Raw genomic sequence first — 16945 nt, 5'->3', positions numbered from 1 at the left:
ATGGCAAATTGGTGTGCTTTCGGCCCAATGTTGAACAGAGAGTGCCATTTAGAGAAGTAAAACATGAAATCAAATTCACCAGCTGTTTTATGAAGCAAATTTTCATCATAGGCACGGCAGCGTTAGTGAGGCATATCCCGTCCACACTAGACGAGACAGGCCCCAACACCAAAATGAATATCCGCCCGTTTTCATGCCGAGTGCACGGCTGCCTGCCGACTAAAATTGGGCCATGCATACAGTAAATGTTGTCATTTTTGTCATTCGGTTCGGCAGTTTAGGGGACTATGTGCCCCCTTTTCCCCCCATAAGCGCTGATGAAAAAATGTGGCCATCTCCATTGTTTGAGTTGCTTATCCCTGGCTAAGTTAGTTCCAAGCAGAATCAATCAATACATTAATTATACTGTTTTGGGCCAGCATTTAACAATTGCACAATCTGACTGACAGAAATGCTAGCTACTAGTGAGACATCACAAAAACGGGAGTGGATGGAAACATAACATTGAGTTCAATGAAAGAGGCAGAGAAAGGCTGGAGAAAGGGCGACAACCATATGTTAATGATGTTAACGATTGGCTTTAATCAGGCTCAGCCATGTAGCAAATTGTGGGGAAGAAGTGTGTGTAGATCTCAATTATTATTCAATTGTGTGTGTGTATTTCTGATGCCGGAGTGAGTGAATTAATAATTTGATGAGGGATGAAAGAGTTGGAGTGGCTGGCTCTGTTCCCCATCTGTCTTCACTTCTGTCGCTTTAGGACACACACACTTCCACTTGTGTGTGTGTGTGTATTATATGTATTTTAAAAAAAAATCCTGATCTCACCTATCATCACGTGATCAGGTGTTTTCCAGTTTGATCTTGGGGTTTCCAGTCCATACTCCGAACAGATGTTTCGGGGGACTATGCCAGCCACCTGGTTATGGCATTCCATGTAGGCTTTCCCTGCCAGCATCTTACACCTTGCAGTTATGTGTTGGATTGTCTCAGGTGCCTCTTTGCACAACGTACACTTTGGGTCTTGTCTGGTGTGGCATATCTGGGCCTCAATGGCTCTGGTAGTCAGGGCCTGCTCCTGAGCAGCCAGGATGAGTGCCTCTGTGCTGTCCTTCAGTTATGGTCTAGTGGTACATCCCGTGTAGGGGCCTGTCCTCCCATGATGGTCCCTCTTCCAGCGCCTCATCTTCTGTTCCCCATTGTCTGAGACATTTTCTGAGTAAGTCATTCGTTGGAGCCTTCTCCTTGATGTATTCATGGAGTTTGGATCTTTCATCCTGGACAGTGGCTCTCACACTCACTAGTCCCCGGCCTCCTTCCTTTCGACTTGCGCATAGTCTCAGGGTGCTGGATTTGGGATGGAACCCTCCATGCATGGTTAGGAGCCTTCAGGTCTTAATGTCCGTGGTCTGAATCTCTTCCTTTGGCCACCTTATTATTCCTGCAGGGTATCTGATCACTGGCAGGGCATAGCTGTTTATTGCCCGGGTTTTATTCTTGCCATTGAGCTGGCTTCTTAGGACTTGCCTCACTCGCTGGAGGTATTTGGCCGTAGCCGCTTTCCTTCTTGCCAGTTCGAGGTTGCCATTGGCTTGTGGTATACCGAGGTACTTGTACCTGCCCTCAATATCTACTGTCCAGTTCTTAATATCTGAGACTCTTTCCTGTATGTCTGCCACTGTTATGGTAACTGGGTTCTGTTCAGGGAGGTGTCTCTGCACCTCTCTCAGGGTCACCAGCCATTGTGCACTGCTGTTATGTGCAACCTCCTTCTCCCATATGCCTTTCCAGTACCTTTCAGTTTCCAGTCTTGGGGGGTCAGCTCTGTTGTTAGGACCCTGCCACTGAGCGTACACTTTCGCAGGTTGTGTTACGAACAGCCTGTTTATAAGTCTGGCCTCATTCTCTTTCGTGTACCGCTTTAGGCGGCTGGACAAGGCTTGGCGCCTTTGTTTGGCAGTTTCGAGTGCGTCAGGTATGGTCATCTGGATGTACCTCTCGGGTATCGGCCTTTTCCTCACACCTCTCAATTGACTCACATCTTTCCGAGTCGCCTTGATCTTAGCCTCCAACCGTCTTTTTCATGGTGGGTAACGTATCTCATGGCTTCCATGGTTGCTCATAAAGCATCTCAAGGATCACTGATGCTGAAGCGTATATCAGCTTATTGGTTTCCGTGATTGTTACGGTAGGGATCGCTATCAGTGCTGCATTCACACTTTCCATGAGACTTTCAGGTGGTCGTTCACATAGCAGTTGTAATCGGTTTCTAGATTGCCCAGCTTTCATTCTCTACATGATCTTAGCTTTCAGGTCAGTTGCTGCCTCGCTCAGCATTTCATTAATTGGGGCTGGCCTCCCAATCTCATCATCTGCATTCATTGGGACTTGCCTCCCAATCTCTGGTATGACCTCCTCGTCTGATCTGGTAGCCTGGGGCCCTTCAACATGCAACCTGCGTTGTACCTCATCAATCTCAAGTTGCGACAGCAGTTGCCGTTTGTGGATGTTGGAACAGTGAGTTACTAGTTGTTTCGTGGTCAACCGTGACTGTTGGTTTCAAAGTAACCCTTTAGCCCACATTCTCTGCATGTAACCCCTCTGACTAGGGTTGCTTGAGTAGTAACATTCCAACAGAGCCATGTTATCGCATCTCGTCCATCTCCGCTTTGTTCCAGTAGCCCACTTTTCATCAAGGTGCTCTGGTTCCCCAGCACGTGCCGCAGACCTTGTTTGGCCGGGCGACGTCTGAGCCGGGATGTCATTCATTTTATTGTCTCTCATCATTGTATGAGGTAGGCATTAGCGTGAAAGATCTTGCCCAAGGACCCAAACTGGATGGTGTTATATGCTCACTTTTTTTTGCCACCGACTCCCGTATGTCAAACCGATACCTTACCAACTGAGCTATCAGGCCGCTATAAAAAAAAAAAATCTCTCATTCCGCTAGTTTTGCTGGATATTTCGCAATCGTGAGGAACGGAAAACCATTCACATTAATGGGGAGTATCAGAACAAAATTATTTAAAATAATACATTCAGAGGCTTATGATACTGACAAATTGTTGAAGTCACTTTGAAAATACAGTATATATACTGTGTAGGTATAAAAAAATTTAAAAAATCCTCGTCTCACCCCCCCTTGGGTGGTGTCCGTCCCTCATTCAGCTCGGGTCCTCTACCAGAGGCCAGGAAGCTTGAGGGTTCTGCGCAGTATCCTTGCTGTTCCCAGCACTGCACATTTCTGGACTGAGATGTCCGATGTTGTTCCCGGGATCTGTTGCAACCACTCATCGAGTTTGGGGGTCACTGCCCTGAGTGCTCCGACCAACACAGGCACGACTGTCACCTTTACCTTCCAGGCTCTCTCCAGCTCCTCTCTGAGACCTTGGTATTTCTCGAGTTTCTCGTGTTCCTTCTTTCTGATGTTTCCATCATTTGGGACCGCTACATCCACGGCTTTCCTCTGCCCTTTATCTATGATCACGATATCTGGTTGGTTCGCCATTACCATCTTGTCAGTCTGGATCTGGAAGTCCCACAGGATCTTCGCTCTTTCATTCTCCACCACCTTCGGAGGTGTTTCCCATTTTGACCTTGGGGTTTCCAGTCCATACTCCACACTGTTTTGTTTTGATTTCGGCCTGGAGGTGGGGCTCGTTGGCAAGCGCCTGGTGGCCGGGCCTACACCCATGGGGCACAGCCCGAAGAGGCAACGTGGGTCCCCCTTCCCATGGGCTCACCACCCAAGAGAGGGGCCAAAGGGGTCGGGTGCAGTGTGAGCTGGGCGGCAGCCAAAGGCGGTGACCCTGGCGGTCCGATCCTCAGCTGCAGAAGCTAGATCGTGGGACATGGAATGTCACCTCTCTGGCAGGGAAGGAGCCTGAGCTAGTGTGTGAGGCAGAGAATTTCAGACTGGATATATTCGGACTTGCTTCCACACACAGCCTGGGTTCTCGTACCAGTTCTCTCGAGAGGGGTTGGGCTCTCTTTCACTCTGGAGTTGCTCACGGTGAGAGGCGCAGAGCAGGTGTGGGCATACTCATTGCCCCCCGGCTCAGTGCCTGTACATTGGGGTTCACACCGGTTGCCTCCCTTCGCCTTCGGGTGGGTGGACGGGTCCTGACTGTTGTTTGTGCATTTGCACCAAACAGCAGCTCAGCATACCCACCCTTTTTGGAGTCCTTGGAGGGTGTGCTGGAGAGTACTCCTGCTGGGGACTCCCTTGTTCTGCTGGGGAACCACAACGAGGAACGTGGGCATTGACAGTGAGACCTGGAGGGGCGTGATTGGGAGGAACGGCCCCCCCAATCAGAACTCGAGTGGTGTTTTGTTATTGGACTTCTGTGCTCGCCACGGATTGTCCATAACAAACACCTTGTTCAAACATAAGGGTGTCCATATGTGCACCTGGCACCAGTACACCCTAGGCCGCAGTTCGATGATCGACTTGTTGTGAGGGTTTGTTGGGAGCGTCTGGCGGAATCCCCTGTCAGAAGGAGTTTCAACTCCCACCTCCGACAGAGCTTTTCCCATGTTCCGGGGGAGGCGGGGGACATTGAGCCCGAGTGGACCATGTTCCGTGCCTCTATTGTTGAGGCGGCCAATCTGAGTTGTGGCCGTAATGTGGTTGGTGCCTGTCGTGGCGGCAACCCCCGTACTCGCTGGTGGACACCAGCAGTAAGGGATGTCGTCAAGCTGAAGGAGTCCTATCGAGCCTTTATGGCTTGTGGGACCCCAGAGGCAGCTGACGGGTATCGACTGGCCAAGTGGAACGCGGTTTTATTGGTCGCCGAGGCAAAAACACGAGCGTGGGAAGAGTTTGGTGAGGCCATGGAAGCCGACTTCCGGCCGGCTTCGAGGAAATTCTGGTCCACCCTCCGACGTCTCAGGAGCTCCTCGGTGGCAAGGCCCAGGGGTGGATGAGATCCGCCCGGAGTTCCTCAAGGTTCTGGATGTTGTGGGGCTGTCCTGGTTGACACGCCTCTGCAGCATCGTGTGGTCAACAGGGAGAGTGCCTCTGGATTGGTAGACCGGGGTGGTAGTCCCTCTTTTTAAAAAGCTCCAACTACAGAGGGATCACACTCCTCAGCCTCCCTGATAAGGTCTATTCAGGGGTGCTGGAGAGGAGGGTCCGTCAGGAAGTCGAGCCTCAGATTGAGCAGGAGCAGTATGGTTTTCGTCCCGGCCGTGGAACAGTGGACCAGCTCTACACCCTTAGTAGGGTCCTCGAGGGTATGTGGGAATTCGCTCAACCAGTCTACATGTGTTTTGTGGACTTGGAGAAGGCGTTTGACCGTGTCGCTCGGGGATTTCTGTGGGGGGTGCTTCGAGGTTATGGGTACCGAACCCCCTGATACGGGCTGTTCGGTCACTATTCCACCAATGTCAGAGATTGGTTCGCATTGCCGGGAGTAAATCGGAATCGTTTCCAGTGGGGGTAGGACTCCGCCAAGGCTGCCCTTTGTCGCAGATTCTGTTCATAACCTTTATGGACAGAATTTCTAGGCGCAGCCGAAGCATTGAGTGGGTCCGTTTTGGGGGCCTCAGTATTGCATCCCTGCTTTTTTCAGATGATGTGGTGCTGTTGGCTAGTTCAAACAGGGCTCCCCAACTCTCACTGGAGCGTTTTCGCAGCCGAGTGTGAACCGGTTGGGATGAAGATTAGCACCTCCAAATCTGAAACCATGGTCCTTAGTCGGAAAAGGGTGGAGTGCCCCCTCCGGGTCGGGGAGGAGATCTTGCCCCAAGTGGAGGAGTTCAAGTATCTTGGGGTCTTGTTCACGAGTGAGGGCAGGAGCGAGCGGGATATTGACAGGTGGATCGGTGCAGTGTCTGCTGTGATGCGGACGTTGTATCGGTCTGGTGAAGAAGGAGCTGAGCCAAAGGGCGAAGCTCTCAATTTACCGGTCGATCTACGGTTCAACCCTCATCTATGGTCACGAGCTATGGGTCGTGACCGAAATAACGAGATCCCGGTTACAAGCGGCCGAAATGAGTTTTCTCCGCAGGGTGTCCGGGCTCTCCCTTAGAGATAAGGTGAGAAGCTCGGTCATCCGGGAGGGGCTCAGAGTCGAGCCGCTTCTCCTCCACATCGAGAGGAGCCAGATGAGGTGGCTTGGGAATCTGATTCGGATGCGTCCTGTTCCGGTCATGTCCCACCGGGAGGAGACCCCGAGGAAGACCCAGGACACGCTGGAGAGACTATGTCACCCAGCACCCAGATTCCCCGGGGAGAGCTGGAAGAAGTAGCTAGGGAGAGGGAAGTCTGTGCTTCCCTGCTAAAGCTGTTGCCCCTGCGACCCGGCCCCGTATAAGCGGTAGATGATGGATGGATGTTTTGATTTCCTAAAAAGAGCTGATAAATGAGGGGTTGTGTGACAAAATATTTTTTTCACTGTTGTTGAAAGACGGTACTATTGTGTGAGAGATTATATGTGAATATTTCCTCCAAGTGAAAAATGTTCATGTGAAATTGAAAATGTAAATTGTTGTTTCAGTAAATATTAGCATTTTGCACATACAAAACGGATCCATGATTCCATGTTGATGAGAGCATTAAAACAGGAAAAAATAGGACAAAAAATATAAAAGGAAATTTAGAAACGATAAAAAAATGTGCATAATCACAATTAATTATTAGTTCATTTGAGTTTATTATAACATTTGGCCTTCAGTGACGTCAAATACATTAAAACAGTATAGGCTTGTCAAGCAGCACTTAATTTCAGGAGCATTTAAAACCATCAAGTATGCATTCACAATTAAGAGCAGGAAACTAAATTTACAGATATTGTTAAAAATAAAAATATGATTTTAAAAAACTAAATAAAATACCACCCAAATTACACTGTGTGATTTTAAACAAGTCTGTCCAATAAATTGTGCAATATCACAGTTTCATTGAAGACACCAACCACACAATAACAAAACAAATTTGAGAATAGGCTATGCAAAAGCAAATTGTTTGTTTGTTTGTTTGTTTATTGAACATAAACACATATAAACATATACAGTAATAATTTGACAGAAAATAAGGTAGATAAAATAGTAAAAAGAAAAATCAGTCTTCATTCAACACAGTTATTATGTTCAAGGGAGTAGGAAGAAGTAAAAAACTTATCTAGTCCTGCACCGTTAGGTGTTTATATCTAATAAATCATTTTTATATCAATCAGAAAAGAAAAAAAGAAGAAAGAAGTCTCCATTAAGACTCATACTTTACCCTTAACTGTGATATTTTTAAAATTAAGATTAAGATATAAAATACCTTTATTAGTCTCGCAATGGAGAAATTCCAGATTCACAGCAGCAAAGTTATGAAAGGAAGTAGAACAACAAAAAAAATAGGAGCTGCTGGAAAGGCAGTCACTCTCGCGGCACCATTTTGAAGTCAAAATAACAAAAAATAACACAAGACAACACATAGGACAGAGACAGTCGTGCAATCTTCACCACTTTTCTGCATACACTTTGTTGTCTGAAGCAGTTATAGATGAAAGAGGAGAGGATCAAAGTGTCCTTTCACCAGTGGATCAGAGACATCATGCTGAAAAATGTGCACACGTCTGCTACAAGCAAAGTTTTGAAAGCAAACACGAAGCTGTAGCGTCCATTGACGAAAAGAGATTAGTTCACTTCTCCTGTCCCACATAATCCGCTTCAAACTCCAAGCCGCGACTCCCAGCTCCAAATCCAAATCAATTTATGGTTTGTATCGGGATTATATACATCCACACCCTGGCATTCTTGTGTCAATTTTCTCTTGTATTCATAATGGATATTTCAATACCTTTCTCTATTGATCAACTTTGTTCTGATTTATCATTATATTTCATGTTTAGAATTTATCATTTTAACTCTGATTGATATAGGTTGTTTGTACTATATATTTTTTAATTTGTTTTTGAACTCAGCAAGCGATTTACTCACGAAGCAGCTATGACCTGTACACGCATACACATACACGACTGGACAAGCACATGCGCATACACATCCTTGTTAACACCGTCTTCATCGCTCCGATTCTTTTTCCCCCGTGACATGGTTCGATAATGCGGAGCGCAACGGTGACCGTGCAGCTGTTCATTTTCGGCCGCATCGCGGTTATACCCCCCCGCGCCCCCACACCCTTCCCATTCATCCTCCCCCTTATACATGTTATGTCTTGTGACTTGTTGTAACTGTCATATGCTTATTCATGTGCTAGGGTCTTTTTTTTATCCTGGACTTAAATTATCCTCAGAAGAGGATAGTTCGAGCGTGTTTTTTTTTTCCCCCTCTCCCTACCCAGCGTTTTTTCTTTCTGAATTCTGATTGTAATTTCCCCATTGCGGGACAAATAAAGGATATCTTAATCTTAATCTTAATCTTAATCTTAATTTTCAGGTCCGTTTCGAGATTATTCCGCAGAAAACACCTTTGATAGATACACTTCTTTGTTTGTTATACTTTGATGTTTGTTCTTGTTTTGAGTTTTTTGAATAAGTTGGTACCTCTTAAATCATAGCTGCTTTCTCGAATTTCGAAAAACTTCTGAATGTTTTGGCAGGACAGATTATTGTGTGCTTTGTACTTTAATTGGGCGATAATTCGAATTGCTTTTTTTGTAGTTTTAGAATAGGGAGTATTTGTTTTGCAGGCATTTCCCCATATTTCCACACAGTAGGTCATATATGGTAATAATAATGAAGTGGATAATGTGTACAAAGTTCTCTTATTTAGCACTTCCTTGGTTTTGTAGAGGATCCCTACGGTTTTGGCTATTTTTCCTTTTATGTTATCGATATGTGGCTTCCAACATAGTTTTGAGTCTATTACTAATCCGAGAAATTTGGTTTCATACACTCTTTCTATCTCAATTGAGTTTACCATAATTTTAGCTTGGTGTTTGATTGGTCTTGTGCCAAAAACGATTAACTTCGATTTTTTTCAGGTTAAGTGACAATTTATTTCTGTCAAATAACTGAAAATGTTGAGCAGCTGAGATTGAACGAACTTTAGTACATGAAGGTGACTACAAAGCGACATTCTAAATTGCAGTTGAGCAGATTTATTTGATACATTTTTGTATCTTTGTCATTTTATTTCATTCCATTAATTTAATCCAAACATAATAGAATGACAGGAAGAAATGTAAAATAAAATTCATTTACTCACCAATGTACTGCCTGTTAACTGAGCTGCAGAACTAAGCGAGTGTCCCCAAACATTTTTAAACGCACCGTAGCTTGTTAGTGCCCAGCCGTGCCCTCATGTTTCCTTGCTGCCTTGGGACAACAATTTAAATTGATAAATCCAGTGTGGCTCCAAACACCACATCGGTCGGTTGCAAGCAATAGGCATTCCCAGCAGTACAATTTGCAGTGTTTCTCAGAGGCTGTGAGCCACAGGTACTGTTCATATTGCTCGTCTGAAAATGATGGACAAACCCTTTTCCTTGCTGGGACAGGATAGCTTGCGCAGGAGTTGGACGACCTCTTTGCACAATATTCAGCTTTTCGTGGAAGGTCCATCCATCCATTTTCCGAACCGCTAATCCTCACCAGTGTCGCGGGGGTGCTGGAGCCTATCCCAGCCGTCTTCGGGCAGTAGGCGGGGGACACCCTGAATCAGTTGCCAGCCAACCGCAGGGCACACTGAGACGAACAACCATCCACGCTCACATTCACACCTAGGGACAATTTAGAGCATCCAATCAGCCTGCCATGCATGTTTTTGGAATGTGGGAGGATACCGGAGCACCCGGAGAAAACCCACGCAGGCCCGGGGAGAACATGCAAACTCCACACAGGGAGGCCGGAGCTGGAATCGAACCCGGTACCTCTGCACTGTGAAGCCGACGTGCTAACCACTGGACTACCGCGCCGCCCCTCCTGGAAGGTTCCGTCTTGGAAATTGTGTGGAAAGTAGTTCTGCAACCAGATCAACGTCTTCTCCTTTGGCCATTTTGGGTGAAAATGCAGTGATAGCTCCCTTTACCAGGCACTAATCCAATCATCGAACGCGCAGGTCCAGTCTCGACGTAAGCCCTTCTAGCTGGCCCTGGTCCGCACACTCGTGATCTGATTGGCTATTGCAGGCTGACTGTGCCGGTTCACTTACAGTGCACACATTTACCTGGCAACACAAGCTAGCTGTAATATGATTGGTTAAAAACTCTACCATAATAAATAAGTTATTTACCGAGTGGCTTTCAATGTTATTAAAATAAAACATTGAGAGCTACTCGACTTAGTGAAAATAATGTGACTTAAAGAATACAGAGCATCATATTACATATTTATGAAAATAAAATAAATTAAATTTGTTATTCTCAGAAAAGTAAATTTGTTAAATTTACTTTTCTGAGAATGTTTAGGCCAGCAGAGAAGGCCTTGCTGGCACTGACGGAACGCCACTGAGTACACACACATATACTGTATATATGTATATATATATATCCACCCATGGATATATATAAGATCCATGCAGGCCCGGGGAGAACATGCAAACTCCACACAGGAAGGCCGGAATGCATACATCTATGTATACACTCCGCATCGTTAAACTGTTTTATCGTGTTTCATGGTAATACATCGTTTATTGTCACTCACCTTAATCCAGCTGCCTGTGTCAATCCTGACTTGTGTAAAGGTGCTCCAGTTAATAGACAACTAATTCACTCTGAAATTAACTAATAATAATTTTTGATTGTCAGTTCGTGTTATCGATCTAAATACCCTTTATTTTAATGCAAAATTGGGCAGCTCAGTGTTTGAGTGGTTAGCACATCGGCCTCACAGTACAGTGGTGCAGGGTTCGATTGCGGCTCCAGCCTTCCTGTGTGGAGTTTCGATATTCTCCCCGTGCCTGCATGGGTTTTCTCCAGGTACTCCGGTTTCCTCCCACATTCCAAAGACATGCATTGCAGGTTAAAGGAACACTCAAAATTGTCCCCATGTGTGAGTGTGAGCATGAATGGTTGTTCGTCTTTGTGTTCCGTGCAATTGGCTGACAACCCATTCAGGGTGTACTTTTTTTTTTATCCGATTCATCAATGAATTGTCAAAGTCATCAACAGATAAATTGATTATTTAAGTATCCGTTAATCGTAGCCCTAGACTCGAGCTTTAATAAGCTTTATTTTTTAACATTTTTAAGCTTTATTGAGCAGTGTCAAGCTGTTCTCTTGTACCACACAATAAACATGGTAAAATGTCTTTTGTTTTTCTCTCTGCTGGCCATAATGGACCTGTTTGACATCCTAAAAAAGGTAAGAACTTGTCATCATTATTTCTTGCTTTTGTTCTTTTTCTTCTGCGAAGGGGAGAGTGTGAAATCTTACTTCCTCTTCTTAAAAAAAAGGGGACTATGAAGACAAAGCAATTAATTGATTCAGTTTTGATTCAGTATTAATGGATCAATGGCCTTAGACCTGCCTGAAGACTAACTACATTACAAAAGTCCTGTTTTAGATACAAATATGACCCAGAACATTTCTGTGATGAAAATGCGATGGCAGGTTAGATTATCCCCATGTACATATTGAGAGAGGCAGTGGTGAGGGGCTTGTGAAACTTGTTGCCGTATAATGTATCCAGTAGTTAAATGACTATTCAGAAACTGCAGGAAAGGCACATGATGGACTCTTGTACCTTGAACCAATCAAAGCTGTGTATTGGACATAAAAGACAGCAGCTTCACTTTCGAGAATTGTCCAATTAACCCATCCATCAAATCATCGACACCACGTGTCGTGCGCAGGGTCACAGAGGGCCTGGAGCTGATCCCAGCTGACTAAGGGTGAAAGGTATACAGCTCTCCAGTCGATCACGGAGACAGACGAGCATTCACACTCGCATTCACGCTGACAAGCAATTTAGAGTCTTCAATTAACCTAACATACATGATTTTGGAAGCCGGAAAACCCAAAAGGGAAGTCATGCAAACTCAGCAAAGAAAAGCTCCAGATTGCCAGCTCATTTATTCCTTCCTATTGTGTGGCAACAATGTCCACTTCACATAGACCATAAACGCTAAACACAAAAACTGACTGCCAAAAGAGAAGGAAGGCTCTCCCCACTTAATCATCTAAGAATTAAGTAACTTTCGTTTCTAAACATTTTGATTTATATGGCATAAAATACAACAACAAGAGAATCCACATACATATCTTTGTTTCGAGAATAACAGGTTAACTTTTTTAACTAACAGTGCAACATCAAATGTGGAACACCAACAAATACCTTAACTTGAGGCCTAACTAAATTTATTTTCATTAAACATTATTCACGTGATCGGCAAAATTTTAAACAAGCGCTAAATCATCCATTCATCCATCCATCCATTTTCTGAACCACTTAATCCTCACAAGGGTCGCTTTGTGCTGGAGCCTGTCCCAGCCATCTCCGGGCAGTAGGCGGGGGACCCCCTGAACCGGTTGTCAACCAATCGCAGGGCACACAGAGATGAATAACCATCCGCACTCACACTCACACCGAGGGACAATTTTGATTGTTCAATCAGCCTGCCTTGCATGTTTTTGGAATGTGGGAGGAAACCGCAGTCCCTGGAGAAAACCCACGCCGGCCGGGGAGAACATGAAAACTCCACTTAGGGAGACCGGATCGAACCCACGACATCTGCAGTGATACATTATTTGTTCGGTAATCATACGCCTAAATTCCATGTACTGTAGAATGATTTCTAAACTGGATCTAAATGTGCCACGCAGTGTACTATCGTGTAGTGATGTGCATTATCTTGGCTAGCTAACCTTTGAGTACTTCTGTCCTTGATTTGTAGTTTTAAGACTGCAAAGAGTCTGTCTAATTCACATCATGGTATATTATTATGCATTAATATTAGGATCATGCTATGGTGTCGGAGAGGGTGGGAGGGACTGTCCATCATAGCTTTTAGCTTAGTTAGCATCCTTCTGTTGCCCACCTCCTCCAGAGTGTCAAGGGAGCAGCCCAGGACAGAACTGGTCTTCCTGACCAGTCGCTCCAGTCTCTTTCTGTTCCGGGCTGAGATGCTGCCTGACCAGCAGACAATGCCATAATGGATGGCCGAGGCCACCACCGAAAGCCACCACCGAAAGCCACCACCGAAAGTCTTAAGGAGCGACCCCTGAATCCCAAAAGACCTCAGTTTCCTGAGTGGGAAGAGTCGGCTCTGTCCTTTCCTAATTATGGTGTCCGTGTTTGTAGACTAGTCCAGTTTGTTGTTCAGAAGAACACCTAGGTACTTGTAGGAGGTCACCCTCTCTATGTCCATACCCTGGATGTTCATCGGTGCTGGTGAGAACTCTTTCCTGCAGAAATCCACAACCAAGTCTTTAGTTTTCCTAGGGTTGATCTGGAGGAGATTCTGTTGGCACCAGTCCACAAAGTCCTTTGTCAGTCCCCTGTACTCCCGATCGTCCCCCTCTGTAATGAGGCCAACAATTGCAGAGTCATCGGAGAACTTCTGAAGGTGGCAGTTTGGAGTGGCGTGTCTGAAGTCCGAGGTGTAGAGGATGAACAAGAATGGAGCCAGAACAATCCCCTGCGGCGCTCCAGTATGACATGCAGCATAGATGAAATTTCTTCCTCTCAATCCTCAGTGCAAGTATGCATGCAACCATGCTGTGCATTAAACACACACAGCTAAGAAAGGATAGCAGCTATACTGTATAAAAAAGACATAATATGTAATATGTACAGTATAAACAGTATAGATGATATACACAATATAAATAGCATAAACAACAACATAAACAATGGCACTTGTGGCTATTGTGGGTAAAGTGAGGTAGTGCATTGGATACACTTCATCATCAAATCAGTCAGTTCAGTCTGTCAAGTGTGTTGGCTGCAGATATTTTGAAGGTCCAGCAGGTGGCAGTGGTCAGCAGCACAGTATCAACACAGTGTGTCAGTGTGTCGACACACCTCATAAGGCTTCATAGGTTTTAAACAAAACCTATGACAGAAAACAAAAACGTGACAGGAGCACACTGAAACTCACAGCTCACATACAGTGATCAAACAAAGACTGCCAGAATCCAGAGAACGAAATAGAACCAAAGTGACGAGACAACATGAAACACCTGGACAAGACACAAAGGCTTGAGGGAGCTGATTGGTTCAACACAAGGGACATGGATGCTGAGAACAGGGGAACAAGTGCAGGCAAAAAGGGCAAAAAAACAAGTGTAACCTACACATAACAATAAAAGCTTGCCCAACACAGATTTTAACAAGCGTTGATTTCATAGCTCTGCCTTTTGAGAAAAAAATTCCACCTGATAATGAAACTAACACTGAATTCATGAATATTACTCAGTATATTACTTTATTGCATATTATTGATCTTATTATTATTATTATTATTAATATTATTATTATTTAAAAAATCTGGGCAATTTAGGGCATATTCAGAATCAGTGCAAAAAATACTAAATATCCATCCATTCCGTCTATTTTCCGAACCGCTTGATCCTCACTAGGGTCGTGGGGGGTGCTGGAGCCTATCCCAGCCGTCTTCAGGCAGTAGGTGGGGGACACCCTGAATCAGTTTCCAGCCAATCGCAGGGCACACAGAGACGACCAACCATCCACGCTCACACTCACACCTAAGGACAATTTAGAGCGTCCAATCAGCCTGCCATGCATGTTTTTTGGAATGTAGGAGGAAACCAGAGCACCCGGAGAAAACCCACGTAGGCCTGGGGAGAACATGCAAACTCCACACAGGGAGGCCGGAGCTGGAATCAAATCCTCTGCACTATGAAGCCGACGTGCTCACCACTGGACTACCGGGCCGCCCACTATCTAAATAAATTAATCTAAATAACTTTACTTGCATCTAAAATAAAAAAAAAAATCATAAAACTGCGGTGACCAGTTTTATTCGAAGGCAAACTATTAAAAATAAATAAATCAATCAATCTATACTGGACAGTCAAACCTTTAGGTTTGACAGGGGTGCCCATTACGTAGATCCCGATCAACCCGTAGATCTAGGACTGGTCCAAAATAAATAAATCAATCAATCTATACTGGACAGTCAAACCTTTACGTTTGACAGGGGTGCCCATTACGTCAAACCTGATCGACCCGTAGATCTATGACTGGTCCCAAGTAGATCCGAGGGTTGTAGCGGAGGAAAAAAAAAAAACCAAAAAAACAATCATTTGTGTGTCTTTGTACATGTTAGTAATATTAATGCACTATATCTTTTATTGTCATTATTCTCATTCAGAGTTTGCTTTGTGTACAATTCACCAAGGGCATGGGCAAAGAATAGTAATCTAGAGGGCCCAGGGAAGCACTTTTAAACGGTTCGTGTGAGCTACGATAGTTAACAGGCTGCAAACATGCATCGCATGCCTCTGTGTCAGGCTGTTTCTCGTCATGGTGTGCATGCGTGTGCGTGCGAGTGTGTGTATATGTGTGTGTGTGTGTGTGCGTGCGCGGTAAGAGGCGATCCCGGGAGGTTGGTTGATCGAAAAGTAGATCTTCTGTCCAAAACATTTGGGCCCCCCTTCTTTAGGAGGTCCTCATATCAAGTGATGAAAGTTGTCTTAAAGTGCTTCATGTGAAGTAACAATGTCCAACCAAATGATCCGTCTAAGAACACAGACAAGGTTGACACACATTACTGGAAGTCAAAAGGTTCAGTGAGGTTGCGTGCCTGAGGCAATTCCAAAATCTGCCTGATTGAATCCCAACCCAATTAATGACTTGAATCACTTTTTGCTTGTTTCAATGAACATGTACTCAGTAATAGTGAGGGAAAAGTGTGTTGAGCAACAGCAGTCAGTTATTATTAATGTGTGTCTGTGTATGTGGGTGTGCGTGCGCTTTTGTGTGTAGATGATGGCACAATAATGTTGGACTTAATGACAGCTAATTAGATCAGGTGGAGAGTCCTTTCCACTGTTGTTTTTTGTGGCGCTGCTTACTTACATCGATGACAAGGTGATAATGACATTTGCATTGGAAATGTGCCTCTTCAGAAAACAGCAGCCTGACAGAAATCATGGCGATCATAAAGTCCTGCGTCGATGCATCTGTGTTGTTTCGATTGCTGCTTTAATTAGTCTTCCAAATTATGTGTCCAAATAGTCTTTATGAGATGACTTTTTGATGATGAATTTAACAAGCTTTAAAGCCGTAGATAGGAACAAACCATTTAGAATCGTTGAGCAACAATAAACTTGTTTCTCAATGATGCAGTATATATAAAAAAAAAAAAAACGTGGTAAAGGATTCCATCAAGCTTTATTTTATTTTATTTTATTGTCATGACAAAATAAATGCCCTTTCGTGAGCCGTCACCTTACCGTGGTGGAGGGGTTTGTGTGTCCCAATGATCCTAGGAGCTAAGTTGTCTGGGGCTTTATGCCCCTGGCAGGGTCACCCATGGCAAACAGTTTCTAGGGGAGTGACCAGACAAAGCACGGCTCAAAGACCCCTAATGATGATTGAAATTAATGGATCTAGGTTTCCCTTGCCCGGACGCGGGTCACCGGGCCCCCCCCTCTGGAGCCAGGCCTGGAGGTGGAGGTTGGCGAGTGCCTGGTGGCCTACACCCGTGGGGCTCGGCTGGGCTCAGCCCGAAGAGGCAACGTGGTTCCCCCTTCTCATGGGCTCACCACCCATGGGAGGGGCCTAAGGGGTCGGGTTCAATGTGAGCTGGGCAGCAGCCAAAGGCGGGGACCCTGGCGGTCCGACCCTAGGCTGCAGAAGCTAGCTCTAGGGATGTGGAATGTCACCTCTCTGGCAGGGAAGAAGCCCGAGCTGGTGTGTGAGGCAGAGAAGTTAAGTTGGATATAGTCGGACTTGCCTCCACACACAGCCTGGGTGTTCTGGTACCAGTTATCTCGAGAGGGGTTGGACTCTCTTCCACTCTGGAGTTGCTCACAGTGAGAGGCGCAGAGCAGGTGTGGGCATACTCATTGCACCCCGGCTCAGTA

The 16945-nt window shown here is 45.2% G+C and overlaps 1 protein-coding gene across 10 annotated transcripts in view; it reads left to right on the top strand.

Annotated features, from left to right (window-relative positions):
* rbfox1 (RNA binding fox-1 homolog 1) overlaps positions 1 to 16945 on the top strand; it is a 256048-nt gene that overhangs the window by 85341 nt on the left and 153762 nt on the right. The gene's annotated exons all lie outside the window — the stretch shown is intronic.

Source organism: Hippocampus zosterae, chromosome 17, assembly GCF_025434085.1.
Source record: "Hippocampus zosterae strain Florida chromosome 17, ASM2543408v3, whole genome shotgun sequence".
Classification (NCBI taxonomy): domain Eukaryota; kingdom Metazoa; phylum Chordata; class Actinopteri; order Syngnathiformes; family Syngnathidae; genus Hippocampus; species Hippocampus zosterae.
This window is presented reverse-complemented; position numbering and strand designations above follow the sequence as displayed.